We start from the raw sequence: 6,000 nt of genomic DNA, 5'->3' as shown, positions 1-6,000 counted from the left end.
ATTCAACTCAATCAAATCAATTATATATTATCCTAGATCAATGTATAGAGATTCAACATCATACATCAATATACAACATACAACACAACTCAATCATCATACAATATGTAATAAGTCTAACTATTCTATACACATTCACCAATTTTATCATAAAACAACAATTTAAAATAAGGCAACCCACACCTAGCATTGATCAACCTACACTCGGTGCCATATGAAGCAGGATTCTTTGCCTCACCCACGCCTGGTACCTTTCGACCTGCATTAGGAGTGGATTAGATAAAGACTCCTGAGACCTCATGTTTGATGTGAAAAAAGCCTATGCTTGATCCCAACCAAGCAGAGGGCCTCGAGTTGATACACGTTCGACATCACTACGTTGGTGCTCGACTTGATTCCAATCCAAGAAAATTCTTTCTCCTCACGTTCGACGTCACTCCTTTGGCCTCTAGCGTCAATCTAGCTCAGAACCAATTCTCTCATCTCACATTCAACGTCATTCAAATCACACCTGATGTTAGTTCAACCCGAGATAATTCTTTCTTTTCACGTCTGATGCCACCCATCCTATGCCTAACTTGAGCTAGATAGAGTGCCCTTAATTGAATTGTGTTTGGCACTATGAAGGCATGTCAGATGCGCACTTGAAGACTCACAAATTTAGCTCAACCCACCTAAAAACTAGCAAATGTCAAGCATGCAAAACATCAAACAACATTCATACAACTCCAATAACTCATTCAATAAGAAATATAACATGCAACTAGAGACCACCACAAAACATAAACTTTTCTCAACACATTCAAAAATACTAAAACTTAACCAACTCAGTCATTCAACCTGAATCCAATCAACAAAATAACACTTCATTCATGCATAGCGTCTCAAAACTTAACAATTTCAATTCTAACTCCCTTTACCTCAAAAATCTCTAAATCGAGAGGAAGATGAGAAGAAAAAAAAAGAAAACAATTTTAAGCAACCGCCTTCGCACTGACTGAATACTTTTGGTTTAAGGCTTTTCAAATCTAAATCCACAATATCACAACAAGAATAAGACTCTAGGAAAGATTCACCTTCATAAAAGAAGGTTTGGAGATGAAGAAAATTTATGATCTCTAAAACATCTCTCTAAAATTTCTAAAAAAAACTTAAATACTCAATTTTAAATAAAAACCTTATATATTATCTCCTTAAGATCAAACTAAACTTCTAGTTAAAAGAATTTTCAACAACTAAAAATTCAACACAATTAATAATAATTAAATTAAAACGTATACATGTGATATATTTGAATCCATTAAAGTTAATTTTTTAAAGAAGACAAATAACGTGAATTAGTGTAATATATATATATATATATATATATATATATATAATTTACTCTCTCTCTCTACATGTTAAATAAAATGCAGGAAAATAAATCGTGTGAAGCAGGGTCTGCCGACTGCCGGGGGTATCTACTCCTTGATAGAAGCAGCCGACAACAAATGTATCCCCATCACAATTCACAAATATCTCATATCCAAAATAATATTTATTTATAATAATGTTATAAATATCAAACGATCTATTGAATGATTTGATGACTTGAGGTTCAAATTCAAAGGTCACTTTTTTTTAATATTTTTTTATATCTAATTAAACTTATTTATATTAAAAATATATATTCTACACATTAAAAATAAAATATTACATTTTTTCCTTACAATTTCACTTTATTTTTTTTATAATTTAAAATAGTCTTTTTTAATTTTTAATTTTATTTTTATTCATATATTTTTCAATCATTTTTACTCTTTATTAGTCTTCATATTTAGAGTTTTTTTCAAATTATTTTATTTTTATTATTAATTTTTTTAACATTGTTTTTTCAATCATTTTTACTCTTTATTAGTCTTCATATTTACAGTTTTTTTCTAATTATTTTATTTTTTATTATTAATTTTTTTAACATTATTTATTTTGTGTTGATATAATAAATATCTTTAATTTTGTAAGAATAAAAAATAATATTTCAATAATAACTGTTACAAGTGGTGATATATAAGAGACATGAACGTTAAGAGATCAAATTTAAAGTAATTTTAATAAAATAAATTTTATATAAAACATACAAAATTAAATTAATATATTTATCATATTAATACAAAAGAGACAGTATTGTAAAAGAAATTAACAATAAAATTGAAAAAATTAAGAAATTATAAGTATAAAAATAAAATAAAAATTATATTAAATTATAAAGACTAAAAAATATCTATTTTAAGTGATAAAGACTAAAAAATATTTTAACTAAAATTAAATTATTGACATACCAATTAAAAAAATCATATTTTTAAACTTCAAAGTTTAAAATCACAAACGGTGATAACATAATCTCATACTTCAAATTTAAAAACATTATTATTATAAAGTACTCAATATAGATTTTTGGTTTAGACTTTTAGTTCAATATTAAAAAATAAAAATATCATTATTCATACCATTACATTTAAAATCACACTCACAATTACAAAAATAGTTCACAAATTATGCATTTGTCTTAAAGAATAAGAAATACACGTGTCTTGAATTGTACAAAGAAATACAAATAAGTCATTAATCAAGTAACAATTACTCTATAATCAAGTAAGAAATACAAAGAAATTTTCTTTTTGTAGTTTTATTAATGCAAGTAGAAGTCATAAATTCATAATCCATGACCTCGATTACTCTATAACTACTAAAAAAAGTTTAGATTAGATTAAACACATTATTTATTACTGATGTTGTTGACATGCTAGTGTCTCGTATTTAGTTTAAGTACTGGTTAGAGCTTCTCTTTGTTTTAGTCTTTTATTTTTTTTAATTTTTTTTATTTTTTTATCTTCTTTTACTCGTGTAACAACAACAACAAAAAAATTTATAATAATCCATGATGTGAACTAAACAAAAAATAAAAAATGACATGAAGTTAAGTATCACCTTGAAATGTCATCTTCACATTCGAAAGCATAAATAAAAACACAATAACAACACCTTTTTCCCTTCATGGCTTCATCCATCATTTTTCCTTCCTCCCTCAACCCAACACCCCCCTTTTCCATTACCCTCACCTAGTCACTTCTTCACCTTCTCCAAATCCTCAATTCTTTACTTTAACACTTCAATCTTTTTTCTTTCTCATAAACCTTCTCTCTCTCCTCTTCTAAAACCTGAATCATCTTGCTCTACTTCTCCTCCTGATCAATACAAAAATAATAAAAATAAATAAACAAGACTTCATTTAATCGTTTCCCCCATATATCTAATTGTGTGTTTTATTAATTTATTTTATATACAGAATACTTTAAAATTAAGAGATGAATACTAGTTTATTATTAGTTAATATTTTATTTAATTAATTATGTATATGTATGTAAATAGGCCAGTCTATTAGATTTATATAAGACTCTTTTAAAGCTCAAAATATGATCTTTATATTAATTAACTTTTTTAGAAAGTCTAAATATATTGGACTTGTTTAATGAGCATACCAGTTAAGATCGTACGTATACCATGTTATAGGTCGTTGACGAACTATCCAACTTATTTTCATTCTTAGATACTTCTTTGAAAACAACACCATTTGATACTTAAATATGAAACTTAACAATTTTGATATAACATGAAAAAAAAATAATAATAATAACCTCTCGCTTTAATAAAATGATATTTCAACAATTTATTTTTAATTTTACACCAATTTAATCAACAACGTAAACGATGGCATGTCCAACGCTCATTACTTCAGATTTGGAAATGAGAGGTATTATTTACTTGATTGAATATGTTTATTGTTGTTAATTCTTAATACTGAGTTCAATTTTGTTAGATTAAAAAAGAAAAATCCTGTATGATATTTTCAATCACATCCGAGAAACCAGAAACTGACATATAATATAACGTTAATATATTTTTTTTTTCTTCTTATAATGATGCTCAGATTCAGGCCTTGGTTAGATTCAATTGGGCCAAACTCGTTTAGGCAATGAAATCTTAATAAGTCTCATGATATATATATTTCCTTTTTTTTAGGCTTATGATATATACATTCCTATTCTATGATAAATACATCTTTTTAATATTTTATTTTGTATTTTTTAATTTTAGATATCTAATTTTTAATTTAGTATTTTTATATTTTTTTACATACATCTTTCTCTTTCTTTGTTTGATTCATGATATATATATATAAAGTATACCTCTTTTTTTTAACCTTCAAAAAAAAAAGTATACCTCTTTTTCTTTTTCAATAAAAATAAATTCTTGAAATATCATGAACGTAAAAATAAATAAGGAGAAAATTATAAATTAAATAATAAAAAGGTAAAATTAAAAAAAAAATACAGGATAAAAAAATAAAAATATTTTAAAAAAATAAAAAAAGGAGGTGTACTTATAATAAAAAAGTGGTGTATATATCATCAACCTACCTTTTTCTTATAAGTACACCTCCTATATATTTTTTTAAAATTATAAAATATTTGTAGTTTTGTTTTAAAAAAAAATTTCTTCTAATTTTATACCTCCAACTCTTCTTCTTTTAACTATTGTACGATATTCTACTTCTGTAAACTTTTCTTTTACTTGAGAATTAGCGCTGGTTTTATTATTGCTGCCACGTCGAGCCCAAAAAGAGAAATAATTTTTCCAGAACAGCAAAGCCCTTAAAATAGCTAGTCCAGTAGAAGATAGATGTATTGGGTTGGTGGCAACAAATTAGTATCCCTTAACGAATATTTTGAAATAATTTATGTTCAGAGTCTTGATTCTATAATTTTAAGCATGATTTCCATATTCTGTTTAGTATTCATAAAAATTGAGAGTATTTTTTATAGAAGAGAAAAAAGAGAGTCTGAATAGTTGAAATTGTTTCTTAGTTTTTTAACCATGAGTTGAAATTGATTTGATACGGTTTATTTAAGGAATTTTTGTATTTTTTGGTTTGGATGAGGGTAAGGATTTTTAGTATAGAAGCACTTATTCGTAATTCAATTTTATTACTCGTCCATTTATGATATTACCTCTTTTTTTATTTATAAAATCTAACTTAAAATAATTATTTATTCTTTTATATAAAATTTAATTCACATTATTTAATTATTATATATTAATTATTTTTATACTAAAATACTCTTAATTAAAATGTGTTATCTTAATTTAATAAAATTTATTAATTATAAATTCTTTAAAGTTTAAAGAACATATTATCTAATTGATTGATGAGTATTAATTAGAATAGATAAATATATTATATATAACATTTCTTTTAATTGATTATAAAATATATGGGTATTAATTAGGAAAAGTTAGTTAAATTTGCAGGGACTAAAAATATTTTTAAATTTTTTTTCTTTTCGGTCGTGGTTTTGAATTAGTCCCTATCATTTTTTTAAAATTTTTCATTTCTGTAAAATTAAAACTATTACTTTTAGTTTTTAATTTTTATGTGATTGTTTTTAACTACTTTTTGTCTATTAAAAATTAAGTAAATATCTTAAGAATTATACATGACTGTTAGTAATATCATGTCAGTTTGAGACCTCTAAAATTTCATATAAATCAAAATAGTGACTTTAAATTTTAAAAGAATGAAAATCAAAGAAAAATGTTTTAAAGAAATTAAATCAAAATTTATTTATTTTATGAGGATAAAAATTAATGTTTATGAATTTTAGAAAAATAAAAAATAAAAGAAAAAACATCTTTCAAAACTCTATAATTTTACGGGACAAAAACATATTTAAACGAATAATTTATCAAAATAAATGAAAAATATTTTATGAGTTACTCGTAAAATATTTTATAATTTTATCCAAATATTATCATAATCACTTATGAAATAACATAATTATAAATAGTTTATAAATTCTTATAAACAAAATATAAATTAACTATTTTTCAATTAGATATCATAATTTTGAAGAATTAGATAAATGAATTATACGTACATCAACCGATATAGTATATATGCTA

Source organism: Cajanus cajan, chromosome 3 (genome assembly GCF_000230855.2).
Source record: "Cajanus cajan strain Asha chromosome 3, NIPB_CcT2T_4, whole genome shotgun sequence".
Classification (NCBI taxonomy): Eukaryota; Viridiplantae; Streptophyta; class Magnoliopsida; order Fabales; family Fabaceae; genus Cajanus; species Cajanus cajan.
This window is presented reverse-complemented; position numbering follows the sequence as displayed.